This window comes from Phascolarctos cinereus, unplaced genomic scaffold, assembly GCF_003287225.1.
Source record: "Phascolarctos cinereus isolate Bilbo 61053 unplaced genomic scaffold, phaCin_HiC Scaffold_726;HRSCAF=1367, whole genome shotgun sequence".
In the NCBI taxonomy this organism is placed as follows: Eukaryota; Metazoa; Chordata; class Mammalia; order Diprotodontia; family Phascolarctidae; genus Phascolarctos; species Phascolarctos cinereus.
Genome location: NW_027556098.1, coordinates 181,044,666 through 181,054,056, shown reverse-complemented (window position 1 = coordinate 181,054,056; position 9,391 = coordinate 181,044,666). Strand labels below are relative to the sequence as shown.

Below are 9,391 nucleotides of genomic sequence, written 5' to 3'. Positions count from 1 at the left end.
GACATGGTGGCATCAACCAACCCAAGAAAATATCATATACTCCCTTTTCCAGAAACAATGAGGCTTTCAATCCATGACTCAGAGGCTTTTTATGAAGCTCAGTTAGAACAACCCTGGGACTGATGTATGGAAGTTGCAGATGCCAATTTTTAATTCAATATTAGGAAAATTTTCTCAACTTTTAAAATGGTCTAGAAATGGAGTGGCTTCCTCAAACAAGCCTGTCACTGAAGGACTTTAATGGAGATAATCATTGTCAGGTACATTCAGGTACATACTGGATGTGATGAGATGGCTATCAATGTCCTTTCGATTCTGGGATTCTATGACTTCACTGTAACAAAAGCTGTTCTCCTTCTATTTGAGGACCTATTCCAGAGCACTATTCCTTAGCACTGCTACCCTATCCAGCTCTAGATACCACTTATTCCTAGAATAACTCGCCTTTCCACCTAGACTAACTCAAAGTCTTACAAGCCTCACAAGACAATTTATATAATCAAAGTTCTTTACAGCATTTAAAGCACTATGCAAAAGATGGTTGCTTCATTATTAACAATATTATTAATAATAATTATCGTTGGAAATTGCCAACACTGAAAAGAGTGTTTCCAGACCCACTGTGGCCTCTAATAAGAAGGTGGAGATTATCAACATTTAGCATTGTGAGGAGTAGCTCTTAATAATCTTTGATATGGAAGCCTCTCCAATATTTAATCCAGCTACACTTGATTTTAGTTTTTATTTTAAACCATTAGGGGAGAAGAAAGGTAAATCAGTTGTACATCAACTAGTGACCCTGCTCTGATGTCATCTGTTCCCCAGCCAGTTTCTTTAGTGCTCCCTTGACATCCTCATTTCTAAGGGTATAGATTGTGGGATTAAGCATGGGGGTGACAACATTACCAAAACTCTGAACAGGAGTCACTAGCACTTCACTCAGGGATGGCTGGGTATAGATGAGGGCACAGGGCCCCAAAAATAGGGTGACAACAGAGAGATGAGACACACAGGTAGATGCTGCCTTGCGCCGACTGTCAGCCAAGTGCATCTTGAGAATAATGATGACAATTCGAATGTAGGAAGCCAAAATAAGGAGGAAGCAGGTCATGGGCACAAGACCAATATAGGTAAAGCTCACTGTCTCAATGATGAGGGTGTTGCCACAGGCCAACTTGACCACAGGGAAGATGTCACAGAAAAAGTAGTCTACTACATTTGAACCACAGTAGGGCAGCTGGAAGGTTAGTGTGGTAAGAAAAGTATCATGGAATGAGCTGGTGAACCAAGTCCCAGCAGCCAGGACAGCACAGACTTGGCGGTTCATGATGATGGTATAATGCAATGGGTGGCAGATGGCAGCAAATCGGTCGTAGGCCATCACAGTATAAAGCAGACACTCAGTACTGCCCAAGAAGTGATAGAAGAAAACCTGGGACATACAGCCACCTAGGAAATGACCCGATTCCTCATCAAAAGGTTTGCCAGCATCTTGGGGGTACTGACTGAAGAGAAGCCAATATCTAGCACTGATAAGTTGCACAAGAAGAAATGCATAGGAGTGTGGAGACAGGAATCAGACATCACAGCCACAAGGATGAGAAGGTTCCCCAGCAGGGTACAAAGGTAGAAGATCAAGAAGACAACAAAGAGTACTTGTTCCTGCCCTTCTGTGTATGGGATGCCAAGCAAGATGAATTCAGTTACAATAGTGTGGTTCCTTATCTCCATAGACATCAGATTTGTTCCTTTAGGAGGGACATAAAAGAAATACACACGCAGTGAACAAATGAATCTATATACTCAATCCCCTCTCTTGTCACCTCTTCCTGGATTTTTCCTACTATTTGGGATGGGAGAGTTTAGGAGATGAGGAGATAAAGTTTACTGTGAAAGATACAGCCACTGAAGCTTTGAGCCTAGTCTCAGGAAATAACCCAAGAAAGGGATAAAGGAGGAACCTGGTGTCACCTTTAATTTTAACATTTCCTCAGAAGGTTATGGATAGTCATGAAGGAACAGCAGTATCCTGAGCACCAGAAATTAACCATTGGCTTGGCAGTATGGGATTTGTCCAGTCTGCTTTGCAGATATTAGAGTCATTTGACTGGAGATTCTCTTATTTCAAAAGTTTCCATCCAATAAAATTCAAAGCCTTACCTGATAGACTGGCAAATCAGTTGTCCCTGCCATAATCTTTGTTCTAACTCTCCTTTTGGTTTCTTTGTTTCTTAACAGAAATGGTCCTACAAAAAGAAGGGAGATACTCTTGTACTTACAAGTCTTGTTCTGCCTGCATCACATTATACTGGGCTCAAGGACGATATCAACAATCACAGAAACTTCATCCCCCAAACAGAAGTTGCAAAATTAGATAAGTAGTTCTTTGTTTGGAAATGGACCCTTGAACCTATAATTCAGGGTCTGCTGTGGTAATCCATTATTTTAGCTTCCTATTGCTCTTTTTCAAAGACAACAACCATAGTCAATTGAAGAAATTTTAAAACCAGTATTTCTGTTTTATATGTATGTGTGTATGTATGTATTTATAAGTAGTACACTGGTTTCCAGAGAACTTGAAGTCAGAGGTCCTAGATTTGAGTACTAGCTTTTCCATTTATTAGCTATGATGCTCACTTTCTTTACCTGTAAAATGATGGGTTTAGACTATATGATTTCTTCTAGTTCTAACATTTTGTTACAACATTTGTTGTATCTGGGGATCTATGGTATGCCCTTTAAGAAAGGAGTCTCAGAACAATCTCTATATCATATGTATAGACTTAACAGTATCTGAACAACCTTCTAATTGCAATCTAACCCTGCCCATACTATCCCTTGACACCACATAAGGTAATAAGTATACCATTACGATATAGAAAACAGCCAGAGGAGAAAAACATAAAACACACAGCTTCTTTTTACATCAACCAGCACACACACAGACACAGACACACAGACACAGACACACACACACACACACACACACACACACACACACACACACACACACACAGAGGCACACAGAAACAGTCACACCAGAAAAACTTCCAAGGAAAGAAGCCATGTATCTTTGCCCTTTCTGAACCCGAACATCTTATCTAGATCTGACTCATGCTTCAATCCGCATAATCTACCTAAAAGTATTAAGTTTATGACCAACCTACTTATTCTTAGGCAATAGTCACTGCCTTCTTCACCCTTGAGTATTCCCAGCTATTAGGAGAGTCATTATGCTTCCAAGTAGCTTCTCTAATTAAAAGACTAAAAGAATCCCTTTTTCTAATATGACTCCTTCTCCTTTCTTACCCAGCCCAAGAGAGTGATTTGATTTGGCTTCCCTACATGTATCTAAAAGGAATTAGTTCATATCAGCAAGGGCATGGACTTTTCCCATTGGCCATTGCTATGCAATGTAATAGACACTCCACTTGCTCCATCTATCCACTTACACTTTCAGGATTCTGACTTTGGAAGCAAACTATGTATATCCGATTTTTTTTCTCTTCTTGTGACTTTTCCAATCAATGTCCAAGGCTTAAATTTCAATTTTATCTGTTCAAGTATTCTCTTTGCCCTTGCAAGCAAGAGACTCTGAACTTCAGTGTCCATGGCAAATAAGATGTTGGCTTGCTTATAATAATGTCTGGGCCCTTCAAACATGCCCATACAGTGAAAAGGCAGGTTCTCACAACAAGGGTGAATGAGAAATGAACCACTTGTTGTGTTTGCCAACTTGGCAAAATCTTAATAATGCAGATTAAGCTTATAAGTATGCCAAGCCTTTTTGGAGAGCCAGTTACTAAATATTTACTAGCACATCTATCATTGTCCCTATTTTAAAGATTAGGAAACTGAGGTTGAGAAAAGTAAAGAGCCTAGCTCACAATCACATGACTAATAAATCTCAAAGGCAGGATATATCCCCAGTTCTTTCCTCACTCCAGATCCAGGCTGGTTTTCATGACACTGTCTTGCCTCTCACATTAAGATGGTGCCAAGTGCCTCCATAAGACATCAATGTTAAGTACACGTGAACGTAGGTATACTCCTCTGGCTTCCTCCCTGTCACTTTAGAATGCTCGAAAGAAGCATAAAGACACATCTGCATTACAAATGTGTCTCCTAGGAAAACACCAATAATATTTCAGGAGGAGGATCTGAAGTCTCAAGGAAGTGTTAATCTTTCATTGTGAATGCACCACAACTAAAGGTACAAAGATCAGCCAGTTAATCCAATCTACTTGCACCAGTAACTCCTTTCTGGACTCCTTCTTAACCATCCACAGTAATACTGCAGCTTCTCTCCCTGCTAACCACAAACCGCCATTGACTCAATAACAAGATTGTGTAGTAGAAATATGACTGAATGAGGACAAATAGCACCTGGATTTATCTGGACTTTGCTAATCATTCACTCACTTCTACTTTGCATGTTAGTTTCTATATCTGGCAATAAGCAGTTTGGATTTAATTAGCTGTAAGTTTCCTTCCATCTCTAAATACTATGATTCTGGAGAGGATTCTGGGAAGGTGGCAGAGTAGGTCAGAAAATTCCAAGCTCTCAAGATTTTTCTCCACAAAAGAGATAAAATAGTGCCTCAGGGCAAACATAGAGTACTGAAAATAAATAAAAGAAGAGTCAGAACAGTGGTCCTCCTGGAACAATCTGAGAATATCTAAAGGAAAAGTTTGGCTCCTATGCAGAATAAACACCTCCAGACTAGGGAACATTTAACCATAAAGCCCTGGTATTAGAGTGGTTGGGAGACTGCCTTGGCCCCAGCTATAGGAACTTTTACCCCTGGGACAGTGAGGGGAGTTGGGCATGTGAGCCTGGGAAAATCAAGAGATCCTCTGCTGACAAGGAATGCCAGATCCAGTTGTGCTGCAGAGAACTCTACTAGGGGAGAAGAAACCAGCCTACACACAGTGAATGTAAAAGCAATGGGACTGGGACACTGCTGGCTATCGGCACATACAGGAGGCTGTAGGTCTTGGTTTGGGATCAAGGTCATAGAGGACAACTGAAGAAAGATTTAAGGCCAGAGGCACCATCCCTCATCCCCCAGGACTAGAGGTGATTACAAAAAAAAATTAAGTTATTACCAAAAAAAATTCACAGACAATGGAGAAAGAACCCAACCATACAGAGGTACTATGGGAATAGAGAAGACCAGGATTCATCTTCAAAGTAGGGTAGTGAAGTAAAGAAAAACTCTTCTACCTCAAAGAGTATTATCAAATGGTCAGCTGCCCAAAAAGAATTCATGCAAGAACTTAAAAAAGACTTTGAAAATCAAATGAGAAAGATAAAGGAAAAAACTTAAAAAAAATAAGAACAATCCAAGAAAAACAAGGAGATTATGAAAAGAAAGTCAATCAATTAGAAAAGGAGATCTAGAATCTTATGGAAGAAAATGACTCCTTGAAAATCAGAATTGGGCAAGGGGAAGCCAGAGAAGTCATGAGACCAAGAAATAATAAGACAAACTATAAAGAATGGAAAAAATAGAAGAGAATGTGAAATATCTCATAAGAGAAACAATTGATCTGGAGAACAGATCAAGAAGAGAAAACATAAGAATAATTGGACCACCTGAAAGCTATGGTCAAAAAAGAATCTTGATACAATAATACAAGAAATAATTAAAGAAAACTGTCCTGAAGCATTAGAACAAGAGGGGAAAGTAGAAATGGAAAAAAAAATTTACCAATTACCACCTGAAAAATATTCTATGAGGAAAACCCACCGGAATATTATAGTCAAATTCTAAAACCCCCAGTTCAAGGATAAAATATTATAAGCAACAAGAAAAAAACAATTTACCTATGGCAGTGCCATATATTAGAATCACACAAGACCTAGCAATGGCAACACTAAAAGACCATAGGTCTTGGAACACCATATATCGCAGAGCAAATGAACTAGGGTTCTCTTACCCAGCAAAGCTAAGCATAATCCTGAATGAAAAACAAATGGACATTTAACGAATTGTCAGTCTTTCAGGAGTTTGTTAAAAAAAAAAAAAGAAACTGAACTTAATAGAAGATATGGTATACAAGAGCCAAGAGAAATATAAGATACATACCAAAGACTAATTACAATGGACTCAAATAAGGTTAGACTGTTTACTTTTTGTGTATGTAAAACATATGTCTAAGGTTATTATTAGTAATTGAGTACTTCATAAGAAAGATTGGGGTAGACCTGAGCATGACACGACTTCGAAAAGTAAAATAGTTCAGGATCAGCTAAAAAGAGTAATTATTTTATACAAATAAGGTGTGAGAGGAAGAACTGGCACAGCGGAATTAGATGGGGGAAGAAGGCTGGTATGTCTGGAAACCTGCTTTCACTGGGAATAGGTTCAAGAGGGAACAATACATACATACATACATACATACATACATACATACATACATACATATATCTAGAAGAGTATAAAAGTCTTCTAAATGTGGAAAGAAATAAAATGCTAAGGGGATAAGGAGGAGGCAGAGGATAAGGAAGGGTTCTTTAGAGGGGTTGGTGAAGGAATAGGTTAAAGGGGGATATAGAAGGGTGTTTAGATTAATGGGAATATGAAGATAAGGAAGGGATCCTTGGATGGGGATAGGTTAAGTAATAGGAGGACAAGGTAGTGGGTGGAAGGAAATTAGAGGAGTCTGGAGGAATAGTAAGTAAGAGATATGCACAAACAGAAAAAAACAAAGATTAGGAGTAAAATGTGTTATGGATATATGTTTATATATATGTGTATATAGGTATATATCCTTACCTATATGTATCTATATATCTATATGTATATATATATATATATATATATATATATATATATATATATATATCTTTATCTATATAGAAATATATCCACACTTAATTGTAGCAGGGGGTGTGGGAAGGAGGAAGAAAGGGAGAAAAAAGAACCAAGTAAAAAGTGTGCAGCAGATGACAAAAGAAAACCTACAAGGAAGCAAAGAAATGATGGATAGCTTTTAACACAACATGCAGTATTTAATGTATAGACTTTCTTGAAATGGAAATTTTTGCTATATATATTTAATCCTCTCTCATGTTCTGCTGTACACATGACTTTTTTTTTCTTATTTTATGTTTAAGCTTCAATATTTGCTTATAACATTTTTTCTTTTATTATATATTTGTTTTAGTATTCAAGTCCAAAATATAAAAAAATAAATTAAAAAAAATAAATAAATACTATCATCCTGTGATCCCTGATAGTGTCATTCTGGTCACTAACAAAATTATATGGCCAAACCTAAATGACCCTTTGCCAATCATGTCAGTGGAGTAGTTTCCTCTTACACAAACTTCCCTCTGGGGTACTCTTGAACTATGACAACTTGGTAAGAGATAGTCTTCTTCTAGTCTACTTCTATTGTCTAGTCTACTTCACCACTAAGCAAAATACAGGTAGTACTGATTCACAAGACTCTCTAATCAAGCATGGCTTACATTTGCTCAGCAGAAACACAATTGCTTAGCATGTCTCCACCAGGCTTCTTTAATTATAGTACTGACAATTGGTGGACCAGCTCTGCCTGGTTCTACTGAGTCTAAAAGTCTTTGAGTACCTGTCCACAAAAAAACTATGTGTCTATAATCTGAGATGCATTACTAGGGAATTGGGCACAAAGAACTTTTTTTACACTCATTGTAATTAAAAGAAAGGGACAGAAAGGGCAGGGATGGGGAGAGAAAGAGAGACAGAGAGAGAGAGAGAGAGAGAGTGGTAGTTTTCATAAACCGCTAGGATCTTTGGAACCCTTGGGGTAGATGCCCCCAATCCAATTACTCACTCCAATAAAACATCTGGTCCATAGCCCCTCCCCATTTCCAATCCTCAACACATTGCCCAGCAAGTTGTTCAGAGCTGGGGATAGCAGGAGTTTCTAGAGCTGTCAAATGTCTTAAGTATTAGAAGGACCAGATTACCCCCAATCCAAACTCCTCTAAATTTACCCCCAATTTTGGCTTTTGTGAATATTTAGCCACTTCCTGAAATACAGTTCACTCCCTGGCTCCTAGAGGAAGCTCATAGAATCTATCATTCACTTTGGTCAATTTGCTTTGGCCATAAGGAAATTGTGCTGTTAGTGATCACACAAGTTTTTGGCTCCAAGAAAGTAAGTCAAGAAATCACACATAATTCTGTGATTAATATCTCCTAAATATATAATCATTAAGCTATAAATTTAAAGGAACAGGAGTTTAAGAAATATTTCCCTTAAATATAAGTTGATATAGTCATTCCTTTTGCAAGAGTTAGGAAGAAGTGAAGCATCTTTTGATTATTAAATACCTCTCAAAACAGGTCAGGAAAGGCCCTAATAATTATATAGTACCCAGGGGATCAAAGCATTATTGCTCCCTCCTCCTATGCTAAGAATTGAAAAGGTGCAAATTTCCCCTCTTCCCTTCCTCCCATGTACTGCTGAACAGGAAAAAAAAAACTACAGTGGAAAGAATAAATCAGGTGATAAGAATAAAAGTAATTGATTATTCTCCATTTCTACTGAAGACATAACAAATGGGTCTCTCTTGAGATGACAACAGAAGCAATTCAGTTCTGCTTAAAGAAAGATTTCCTAGTTGATAAGATTACTGGAACTTTCAATGGATGAACAAGGGGACTTGAAAAATCTCATTATTTGAAGGTCAACATAAGAATGACTAGTTCTCTTACCATGTAGTTCTACATATTAAGGCTCGTCTCTACTAAGGATATAGTGAAAGATCATCATTTTAAGTTGTATTAGGAAAAGTATGACATAAGAAAATACTAGTTGGAGACAGACATTGGGAGTAGTAACAATGAACCACAGATAATTGTTCTGTTATGATATAGGCTGATTTCCAAAGCAAAAACAAATATGGGAAAGACAGAGACCCTTATGCCTCTAAAAACATTAGAAAATGCAATATAAAATTTTCTATTTTTTAATGACTCAGTGGCAATCGATGTTTATTGATCACCCACTATTCACGCAGCAATGCTGGATAAGTTATAAACCTCTCTAGTACCATCCTCTGGGTTACTGCCCCTGCTCCAGCCCCTACATAGTGACGAAAGTACATAGGCTCCTGCCTAGGGAAGAAAATTCAAATAGTACATTGACCTTAAATACTCAATAAGACTGTGAAAATCTGAATAATGGAATGAATGGAAAAGCATTAGATAGTTAATGCTTACCAGTCACTGTGCAAAAACATGCCTTGAGAAATGGCACTAAATTAACACATGAGATTTATTTTCAGTAAGTGTCATATGATGGCATGTTAGAGGCAGCTAGATGGCTCAGTGGATAGAGCACTAAGCCTGGTAGAGTCAGGAAAACCTTAGTTTAAATCTTCTCCTCAGATACC

General features: G+C 37.9%; 1 pseudogene; it reads right to left on the bottom strand.

The window, feature by feature from the left end:
- Positions 1-790: 790 nt before the first annotated feature.
- LOC110207126 (olfactory receptor 10D3-like) lies at positions 791-1,731 on the bottom strand (annotated as a pseudogene).
- Between the last annotated feature and the right edge of the window lie 7,660 nt (positions 1,732-9,391).